Here is a 10,291-nt window from a genome sequence, read left to right as displayed (position 1 = left end):
CCCGACATGTTCTGAAACAAATCCCTTTTCCTACCCTTAAACATTTGTAAAACTGCAATATTAACCCCTTAACCCCCACCTGAACCGAGCACATTTTCTCCAGTTTTGCTTCAAATCTAAAAGCTTCTTAAGCGTCAAAATAGGAACAAAAAAGATGACAAAATGTAAACAAATAAGTGACTGAAACTCAACAAAAAATAGCAAAAACATGACAAAAATTAAAACAAAAAAATTGGACGCAAGGTAAAAGATCCGTTTCGATGAGTTTTGTAGGTCTTAGCTTTCAAATGAGGCGTGACACTGGCCTATAGGCTGTAAGCGCCAGTCCAGAAGCTTTTAGATTTGGGTAAAGCTGGAGAAAATGTGCTTGGTTAAGGCGGGGGTTAAGAGGTTAATAAAGCTAACTGTAAAAGCGGCCTTTGATGTGTCATCCAATGAGAATGTGCAGGGGCGGGGCTTATGGCTTGACTTAAATTGAAATGCAGTGCACGGTTAAGAAGAGGCGTTATGAATATGAGGATGGAAGACAATAGAAATCTCTACAGTGCAAATGACGCAGGTAATATGTTGTCCATGTGGCGGATCAGGATTGGTGACATTTTATCACTCACGCAGGCGGGCGGGGCTTCCGAGCATGTCAGGTTGAGTCTTTTGATTTTTATTTGTGATATTACGTTTTAAGGGGAGACACAGCAGGCAAAACTTCTTTTTTTTTAGGTTTTAGGCCAACATTCTAAAGAGCCTATAGTTTAATACTGAGGTGGAAGGCAGCTGAAAATTACATTATGGTTACTATGGTGATTTTTTATGTCTTAGTTTTTGCTTTTATCTCAGTCATTACTGTGAGAATCCACATGGAACAAAAAGTGTCTCAAATGTCATCGTCTTCTCTGTCTGCACATATAAACTAATGTCCAATTATTTTCTCTGAAAGGCGTCCAAAATCGGAGACGATGTTCAAAATCATGAGCGTGAAGTTGGTCAATAGAAAGGACTTTCATCCATAAAAATAATATGTCAGGTTTGTGAATCCAGTCACTGTCAAATACTGACGAGGAACAACATTGTCCATTTTGGTTTTGGAGATTTCTGACAAAAACTGTCCCCTGTCTTCCACCTGACATTTTGACATCATCACACACACTGCAGCACTTTAAGAATTGTTTGACAAATGTAAAGTGCATTAAAGATATCATGTATTATCATTATTATCCGGAGGAAACCTACCAGACACGGGGAGAACATGTAAACTCCACAAACCCGTGCCGCACCTGTCTCTGCCTTTTGCGCTACCGTAGCGCAGCGATTAGCGCTCTCGCTTCACAGCTAGAAGGTCCAGGTTCGATTCCCACCAGGGACGGGGCCTTTCTGTGTGGAGTTTGTATGTTCTCCCCGTGTCTGCGTAGGTTTCCTCCGGGCACTCCGGTTTCCCCTACCACTAAAAACATGCACAATAGACCAGGATGAATGATGTGTGTGTGAGTGAATGTATGGTGGTGTCAGAGGGACCATTGACGCAGACGTGTGTAGTCGCGAAAGCGACTCTGACAGTCTCCCCCAGGGGAAACTGAAGCTACAAACGTAGCTTTCCACCACTGAGTAAGGAGTGAATGTACAATTGTCTCATGTAAAGCGCTTTGTGACCATGTCTGTGAAAGGCGCTATATAAATAAAAATAAAGATCTTCTTCTTCTTTAACAGAGTCATTGGGTCAATATAGTTGTTGGTGTAGTTTGTGTCAAAAATTACTTTTTACTACTCAATTACTACTCAATTCTCTCAATTTACCTTTTAATAATCTCATCATAGTCTAAATGAGTTACTCTTGAGTCTACATCTATAATAAATATATGTGTGTGAATAAAGCTAACTGAGTGTTTTGTTTTCTGCTCAGTCAGACAAAAGAAGGGAAGGGCCTTCTATAACTCCTTTATGTTTCTCTTTCTCAAAAACTCTTCATACACTTTTGTCTCTTCAGACAAGCCCGGTTATTGTCTTATTCCATGAGTCATGTTGTGTCAAAAACAAAACTGAAATGATGACGCATTAAATATAGCTCTGCAAAACCTTTATTAAAAACAAAGGACAAACCTTAATATCACAAACATGAGCAAGTCCAAAACACTGCAAAGAATTCAGATCCAAAATATTGAAAACAACGTCAGAAGAAAAATGCAGAACAGGGGTTAGTTTATTATTGATTGACTGCGGAATTCTTCCGCAGTCAATTATTGGTTTTCATGTTCTTTATTATTATTCCTCTTCCATCTTTTTCCCGATTTTCTAGAGCTTTCAGCACCTTCATGCTTTGTGCAATTCATGCAAGTTATGCATCAAAATGTTCCGCATGTTGAGGAGAAGGGTGCTATTACTTTTGGGACTTCTGCAACTTACGGTTTTTCCGCAATCGGCCAAAATGTCGGAGATTTTTCCCATTGACTTATAATGGGGCTGCCGCAAATCCATGCTTTTCTGCACTTTTTTCAGCATTTTATGCAATTTCTGCACTTTGTGCATGTGCAGCTTATGCAACTTGTGGGTTTTGAGAAAAAAATGTCCTTCTGCAGTTTTCCAGTTTTTTTATACGGGAGTTTGAAATTTTTGCATTAGTGTGTATGTGGACCTGTCGCATTAGTGTGTATGGGGGAATCCAGCCAATGGGGAGACTCCAGGCCTTTCAGCCATGTGTGCTTCTGCCAATAAAGCACTGAGGCCATTTCAACAGTTTGACCAGTTTATGGAATATAAAAGTTTATGCAATATTAACCACTTTATGGGATTTAACCAGTTTATGCATTTTAAAGCGTTTATGCAACTTAAGAGTTTATGCCATTTAGGATTTATGAATTTTACAGAGCTTATGCAATTTATATAATTTATGCAAATGAACCCATTCATGCATTTTACCACTTTATGCAGTTTATACAGTTTATGCAACATGACATTTTATGCATTTTACCAGTTTATGCAAATGTGATCATGCAATTTGAAGAGTTTATGCAATTTCTGCATTCGCTTTCTGCATTTCCGCAGTCAATCGCAATGGCGCAGCCATTGCATTTCTAGTTATTATTCCTCTTCCATCTTTTTCCCGGTTTTCTAGAGCTTTCAGCACCTTCATGCTTTGTGCAATTTATGCAAGTCATGCATCAAAACGTTCCGCATGTTGAGGAGAAGGGTGCTATTACTTTTGGGACTTCTGCAATATACGTTTTTTCCGCAATCGGCCAAAATGTCTGAGATTTTTCCCATTGACTTATAATGGGGCTGCCGCAAATCCATGCTTTTCTGCACTTTTTTCTGCATTTTCTGCAATTTCTGCACTTTGTGCATGTTCAGCTTCTGCAACTTGTGGGTTTTGAGAAAAAATTGGCCTTCTGCAGATTTCCAGTTTTTTTATACGAGAGTTTGAAATTTTTGCATTGGTGTGTATGTGGGAATCCAGCCAATGGGGAGACTCCCGGCCTTTCAGCCATTTGTGCAGCTTCTGCCAATCAAGCACTTTCAACAGTTTGACCAGTTTATGGAATATAAAAGTTTATGCAATATTAATAATTTATGCAAAGTAACCACTTTATGGGATTTAACCAGTTTATGCAACTTAAGAGTTTATGCCATTTAGGATTTATGAATTTTAAAGAGTTTATGCAATTTACACAATTTATGCAAATTAACCCATTCATGCATTTTACCACTTTATGCAGTTTATACAGTTTATGCAACATGACATTTTATGCATTTTACCAGTTTATGCAAATTAGAATATGCAAATTAAGCAATTTATGCAATTTGAACAGTTTATGCAATTTCTGCATTCGCTTCCCGCAATTCCGCAGTCAATCGCAATGGCGCAGCCATTGCATTTCTAGTTATCATTATCATTATCATTATCATTATCATTATCATCATCATTATCGTGACACCAGAAGAAAAGCTTAATTAATAAACAAATAATGAATTAATAACACATCATAAATAACAGACCTCTAAGAAAGTCAAAGTGGACGTAATATAAGATTAAAGGAGAGGAAAGAACCAGCCCATTTCAAAAGAAGCAACACGCAGGCTCAGCCATTAATATACATGTCCTTCCAGAGACGTGCACAGGTAGAGCCCAGGTGGTGCTCAAGCACCTGCCCCTTTGCCCTTTAAGTGCCCTTTAAGTGCCTTTCTCCAGACCTGTTTTTTTCTCTCCCCAATATTAAGTGTTATTTCATTCATATTTCATTATTGTTGTTAGATATTTGCCCTACTAAGCCAACATGTGCTGAACATACAGTTTTAATGCGCAACAACTTCAAATCGCGCTTCCTTCCTCCTCCGCCTCTCGAGCCGCGGCGGCGCTGACGCTCCTGATCCAGAAGGGCAGCTGTGCGGTCCCCGTGTTTCCCCTGTGAGATGGTACAGCCCATCTAAGACGCGGGAGTAAAGTAAACAAAGTAAATTCGATAACTTTATGAACGAGCCAGCGCGACATGACTGGATTATTAAGGGGAAAGGAAACGAAAGAGCTGACAGGGCGAGGAAGTCAGCGCCGCCGCGCGTGTCGAGACCGTCCGGACAAAGTCAGCGGCAACAAGTCACTCACTTTAGCGGTTCTGTTTTGTCGCGCTATAAAATGATCTTAAAATGAGCTGTATTATTCAGACTAAGTCAGGGCTGAGCGTAGACCAGGGCCAGAGCAGAGTGCGCTGAGCTAAGGGAGAGGAGGAGAGAGAAGGGAGAGCAGGTGCCTGGGTTCTGGACACTGTGCATCTGTGGGAGGATTATTGTTATTTAAGATATTTTTGACATGGACAAAGGAATGATATTGACAAACCAGATGTTTTAAGTGCTGGCTATAGTACCTTTCCATTTGGCCTATTTTATTTGTATTTGTGCTAATCTTAAGTGCAGAGCCTTGTGATAGTCCTGCATTGTCCTCTAAAGTCTATCTAGTTTATTAATAGGTCCACATAATTGGACATTTTATGTTGCTGTGTTAATCAGTGGTCTGTTAGTGTCACTAGTTACAGAAAAATCTTCTTTTTTTGCGGGGGTGCCCTTATGTCTTGGTTGAGCACCTGCCCCTCAAAATGTCTGTGCACGCCACTGTGTCCTTCTACATACCTTTAGTGATTACCTGTGCGCGCGGAGCTGGGCTGATGCGCGTCATCGTCATTATTGCAAATAGCTCGGGCTGCAAAACGAAACCTACAGTGCGCGCGAGTGCGTCTTCAAACCAGACGCGCTTCAGCTGCGCCACAAACGGAGCAGATGGGGATCCCGCTCCTGCTCAAAGTGGTTGGCAGCCGTGAGGGGGTCCTCCAGGACGAGCTGTTCCGCGCGCAGAGATTGGTGATTGACGGATCCGGCCTGGTTTATTATCTGTACCGTGACCACAGTGAGCGCTGACTAACTTGTTTTGTAGAAGGAACTGTTGAGTAGTTTTATCATTGCTATTTTATTTTTATATTTACCTCTTGTAATATTATCTTACGTAATATTATTTTGCCGAGCTGTTGTAAATGTTAATTCAATATAAGCCGTGGTCCATTAAAAGAAGCCACACAATTATAAAAGTATTTTCAAAATCATGCCCAGTGTCTTCACAAGTCAGACTGATGAGAATTTCTGTGGCGCTTGACCAGAGACAAAAATTAAAAACAAAGCTCATATAGAGGTCTACTACTGTATGCAGCAGGGGTAGGCAACGTCAGGCCCGGGGGCCAAATCTGGCCCTCAATATGATTTTGAGAAATATTATTATGCAGATAAAGGATAAAATACCTAGTCGCAAGGGCCCCGCATCTCAGTCAAACTACCAATAATGGAAAGCTGCAGACCCGGTGCCGAGACAAATCTATCGTGAAAAGCGGATCCACCGTGATAGTGCGCCCTCTGCTGGCAGACAGCTCTTGCAGCTATCCCCTACTACAAACTATGGTGTTGTTACACTGATTAATCAAGGCGTTGCTACAGGCCAATTTTGTCTCAAAGATGAGCTGAATCCACACGGTTCTCATGGGCGCAGTTACTTACAGTAACTCTGGTTCTCTGAACTGGGCTACTCACAGGCTAATTTTCAGTGGTCAGACAGAGGTGAGCGAATGTGACGTTGGGAAATAGATAGTAGTAGTCCTGAATCCCAGTTTCACAGTGGCTTAGTGGTTAGTGGTTCTCACACTGAGGGGCAGGGCCTGAATTGAGGTCATTATGTTCCACTTCTGCCCTGAACTATTGCACAGTGGAACCGTTGGAACGTTTTCGTATAACCATGGAATGCGACATAGGGCCCCCGTCTGGATTTTTGCTTAGGGCCCCAGAAGGGCCAGAACCGGCTGGTCATCTGTGTAACTGCACCTTCTATATTAAGCTTGTGCATGACGGCACTTCGGACCCGAAGTGACAACTTTTTGAGTGACAGTGCAGGATTTTAGAGGCAGTTGTGGTGAACAGGTCTGGGCTTATTCTACACATTAGGAACATCTAGGGGGAGGAAAATACTTAATTTTAACATTTTTAAACTCCGTATAGTCTCTTTAAGGTAATGTTGGGTCTCGAAGCCGGACTACTTTAGAACCACTGATGTAAAACATTGGCATTTGCAGAAGATGGTTCTTTACTACAATGGTGAGGTTCAGCAATGATGACCCCTGGTACACAGTATAGTAGCCAAAAATATGTGTACTTCTAGAAAAATGTGTGTACTGTGTTGCCAGCTGCACAGTGACGCTGATGCTGTCTCTTCAGGACAGGTTACGCAGGAGTCCGACATGCTCTGAGTCACAGTTAATTGACTCTTCAGAGTTACACTATAGGTCAGGCACCATGAGTCACAGAAACATGCCACAGAGCGCTCTTTATTTTGGATAAAACGGCTGAAGCCTCATTGGACTTTACTCAGCCACAGCCCAACAGGTGAAGAAGGAAGTCATGGAAATTCTTCATTAGGCAGAACTTTCTAGGCAGCTCTTAACCAGCCGTATGTTTGATGTTCTGCAAGTCTATTTCAGTTTGCGTTTTGTTCTGCCGATGTGAAAGCAATCACAGGGACATTAAAGTCTATCAAACATAAACATTTCCAGTGAAAATCAGCTTTGCCAATGTTCTTATTTAGATCTAAACCTGAAATTCGGAGGCGAATATGGTGCGTTCAAGGACCTGATCGAGCAGTTCATTGAAGCGCTTCGAAGATGTGACATCCGTCCATACGTGGTGTTCGACGGGTGTTCAGACTTTCCAGATTTGAAATGGAAAACAGAGAAACAGAGAGCGGAGCTGCGTCTGAAGGAGGCTCATGAGGCAGCCACGAAAGGGAAGAAGCCCTGGACCGTCTTACCCACCCTCATCTGGGAAGTCTTCAGGCAGACCCTGACCGAGCTGCACGTCCCTTTGGCCCGCTGCTACACTGAGGCTGACCCACAGGTGGGAAGGCTGTCATTTTAGCCCTGGGATTATTGTGAGATTTTACAGTTGTCATGATTATTGACACAAAAAGAGTTAAATCTTCAAGACATGTATGATTCTATGAGCAAAACATGTTGAAATTATAACTGAATGGTTTGAGTAAATTTGATCTGGTTTATTTAACTTTTTACTTTGCTCAAACTTTTCAAGTGTGACCGACGGACGGCGTTTCTGTGTGGAGTTTGCATGTTCTCCCCACAGAAACATGCATAATAGGTGAATCATCCAGCCAGGTGATTCTGACCATCAGCCTGGCTCCACATCTGGAGAAGGGTCCCCGGGCGCGGTACTGCTGTTGACCACCGCTCCTCAGGGCCAAATGCAGAGGAGAAGTTTCCTCAACCTTAAATCAAACAACAATGCCACCAGAGACTATTATAAAAATATAGTTTCTTTATTTTAACAATTTGTATAAAATAGTCTTCTACAACTGGGTTGATTTTAAAACCTTCATATTTGCAGTATCTGCATTAGTCACACCCTTTAGTTTACATCATTTTTCCGTTTGCCAGTTGTTCATATGTTCAGATATGCATCGAATCTGTGCGTATAAACAATCAGGATTGGCAGGACACTTTGTGAAAGTTGGGGCAGCAGCTAAACAATTAAACTCCACTACCTCCTCCTTTCACAGTTTTACAATCGGAGATATTGGGTTATGCAGCTTTATGAACATACTGGGCCAGATCTTGTGGCGGCGCACGGGGCGGCGCAGGCTCTTGGCGAATTATTTTCCGAGTGGCGGCGCTATATGTGCCATTCCCCTCCGCCGCCTGTGAGGGGGCGTCACAAGAGGAGGTGACTGCACTGATGGAAACACGGCTGACATTCACTTCCTCGTTTACATTGCGCTGTCTTGCGTTCTTTCTTAAGCCTTAGGCTCTCACAGGTCAAACTAAAAACTTTATTTACCCCATCGTGAGCTAAACCATGTTCACGTCTCGAGAGAAAAAGAGCTACAGCGTCCGCTGTGGCGCGGATCGGCCCGCGCTTGGCGTGAACGCGAAGCAAAACAAAAGCACATGTTCACCCCACACAACCACACAACCACTCTCCTGGACGCGGAGTCGATCTGGTTGGAGGAAAATCTGTGTCTCCACCCACTTAAATGTGCAAAGTCTGGAGTGGCAAGATCACAAAGTGCTCCTACTGAGCGCAAAATGTCACGCTATCGTCTCCGTTTTGATGCACAAGATCGGGCCCTATGTATGTTAATATGGACCAAAGCCATGGGATAATTTTAATCTGTGTGAAATCAGAGTTGGGATCGAATCACCAACCTTCGGATAGTTGTCTTTCACATCTGATTTCCCCGTGGTTATCCTTCCTCCAGGTTGCAGCTCTGGCTCAGGAGTGGGGCTGCCCTGTGCTCTCCAACGACAGCGACTTCTTCGTCTTCCCTCTGACCAGAGGGATGCTGCACATTAAATACTTCAAGTACTACTCTTATCTATCTGACCCTTTGCTCTACATCCTCTGCTACATCTGACCCGCTCTTCCTCTCCTGCATCCTGTGTCCTGTAGGTGGCAGAAGGTGCAGCAGCATGAAGGAAAGAGCGTCATCCCCTGTAAGAGATACCTCTCGTCACGTTTCTGTGAGGTTTTCGACATTCAGCCGCAGCTGCTGCCAGTCTTTGCCGCTTTGGCGGGAAACGACTACACAAGGAACAGGAAGAGAGAGGGAGACATGACGTTTAAACTTCAAGCCAATCAGAGACTCCAGCAGTTACTCCAAAAGATCAGGTAGACCAACTATTACACTTGACATTTCAATGGCTTATTACTGCATCAAAGCGGGTCTTTTATACACTGTGCCATTTTAGAGATCATTTTTAATCATTAACTCTCACTGTCCAACTGAATTGACTATGAGAAGTGTCCGAGCCCATGATGGAGGTGCTCACACTGTACGAGTGACATGACCCGTGTACCCTGATGACATCAGGCCAATGGATGGCATTTTAGATCAGTTCAAATCCTGGATGGTAGAAAACTTTCTCCAGCTTAACCAGGACAAAACTGAAGTTATCGGTCGGTTTTAGTAATCCCCAAACTAGTCACTGTAGTTTTTCTAGGTGAACTGTAGTTCACCTAGAAAAAGGACCGGTTGAAAATGTTCTAATGTTCCAATCCTGTTTAAATTAAATGTATGTTTTTAATGATGTCAAAATGAATAAATCCATGGTTAAGTATTCATCTACATTTAAAATCAGTTTTTGTACTGTAACATCAACCTGCCCGGGGACTACAGGTGGAAATTAGCATCTTTGCTATAACCTGGCACAATGCATCTTTCCTTTTGGTCAATGTTAAATTGTGCACTGTCCCTGTCTAAATAAAAAACATACCATACCATACCATACCATAGTTTTCATCCCTCCTCACAGGTGAAAAACCTGGGCAGCATTTTTGACTCTGAGCTGACGTTTATTCCACACATTAAGAATATCACAAAGATAGGTTTTTACCATCTAAAGAACATAGCCAGAGTCCGCCCCATTCTCTCTCAGGCCAACACGGAGACGCTAATGCATGTTTTTATCACCAGTCGTGACTACTGTAATGCCCTGCTTTCTGGTCTTCTATCTCAGGTTTACAATTTTTACAAAATTCAGCAGCTCACGTCCCAACGAAGCACAGAAGGCGGAACCACAGAGTTTAAGATTCTTTTAATGTTTTTTTAGATGTCTTAAGGGTCTTGGTCCTTCTTATTTTTCAGAACTGCTTTCACCTTCACGGCCCCTGCGCTCCTCTGGCATAGGTCTCCTAATCATTCCTAAAGTCAACATAGACTCACAGCGAAGCGTCCTTTCAATATCACGGCCCTCGCCTCTGGAACGGC

The sequence above is a fragment of the Gobius niger genome, assembly GCF_951799975.1.
Source record: "Gobius niger genome assembly, chromosome: 13".
NCBI classification, from domain to species: Eukaryota; Metazoa; Chordata; class Actinopteri; order Gobiiformes; family Gobiidae; genus Gobius; species Gobius niger.
This window is presented reverse-complemented; position numbering follows the sequence as displayed.